Source organism: Terrapene carolina, unplaced genomic scaffold (genome assembly GCF_002925995.2).
Source record: "Terrapene carolina triunguis isolate 2854851 unplaced genomic scaffold, T_m_triunguis-2.0 Scaffold31557, whole genome shotgun sequence".
NCBI lineage: Eukaryota > Metazoa > Chordata > Testudines > Emydidae > Terrapene > Terrapene triunguis.
In genome coordinates this window covers 9,667-10,991 of record NW_020695908.1, presented here as the reverse complement: position 1 = coordinate 10,991, position 1,325 = coordinate 9,667, and positions in this window count along the sequence as shown.

The following is a 1,325-nucleotide window of genomic DNA, read 5'->3' as shown; positions in this document are numbered from 1 at the left end:
GAAGAGTACGCAAGAAAAATCCTGAGGCGGCAGACAACACATTTCATGTACTGCACAAGTTATCAAACTGGGGGGCACGAATTAATGTTTGGGGGGGGGGAGGAGAGAAAGCAGTAATGCCAGGCGGGCTCAGACCAGGGTCTGGCAGCTGGGCTCAGGGTGGGAGTGGCCAGTCCACCCCCCGACTCACCTCAGGGGGCTACGTGGCGTGGCTGGGCTGGTGAGGTGCCACCAAAAATTGTAACTCAAAGGGAGGTGCTTAGCTCACCTCTGCAAACCTTCCTCCATGGCCTCCTGGAGGGGTACCTCCCACAATTTGCAAACCTCTAGAAGCCGTTGCTAAATGGAAGACAAATCTGGGGGGGGCGCATGCAGGGTTTGTGCCCCCCTCCCCCCACATCACCTCTGGCAAAGTCAGAGTTGACATGCCCAGCCTTAGAGAAGAGAGGGACCTGTGGTCCAACAGCCCTCGCGGCTTCACCGAAACCTCTCACCAAGAGTTTCTCTCCCCCCAGGCTCAAAGCATGAGAGTTATAGGCATAAAAGAAGGGAGCAAAGAGTCGCTCCTGTCAGGCCTCAGTGGTTATACGCTTGATATCTGCTTTCCGAGCTCTCCAGGTGGCCAGGGAGTCTGCCGGGAAGCAGAGCCAGCTAGGAAGGGAATTTCTGCAGGCAGGAGAGAAGCTGAATTAAATCCAGGCCGTCTCGCTGAGGCAAGATGAAGACAGGGTTTTGGTGGGGGGGAGAGACGATTCAGCAGCATCAGGTAGTCACTGTATTTTATTGGAAAACATTGATATAGTTTTATTTTCACAGCTTGAACTGAACACAACATCGCCCGCTTTCAGACAGCCTCGCTCCCATCAGCCCCGCGCCCCGGCTCTCAAACCAGGCTTCCCCTCCCCCCCGGTTCCGCTCACAGCCCAGGGGCGCTGCCGGTTCCGCCACGGGGCACGCTCAAGCGCCTGCTTTCTGGGGCGGCGGGGAAAAAATTCTGTTTTTTTCTGAGCGCCCAGCCCCCAACTTTTACAAAATTAAAAATAAAGAGAAGCAAGTTGACGGCTCATGCTCTCCGCGGCGGGTTGGCCAGGCAAGGGGGGGCTTAGCAACAAGAGCACAGACATCAAGAAAGCAAAGGCAGGTCACTAGGTAAACAGGGGCCGCGCCGGTGATGCCCACCCAGCCAATGGCAGCTGACGCTCGCCGCGGGTCTTCGCCAATCCCCTCCCGCCCGCTAGCGCTTGCCCGTCAAAAAGCAGCCTTGCCTTGCGCAGGGCGGGGACTGGATGGGTTAGCACCAGTATTTACACAGCAGCTCTGAGAGG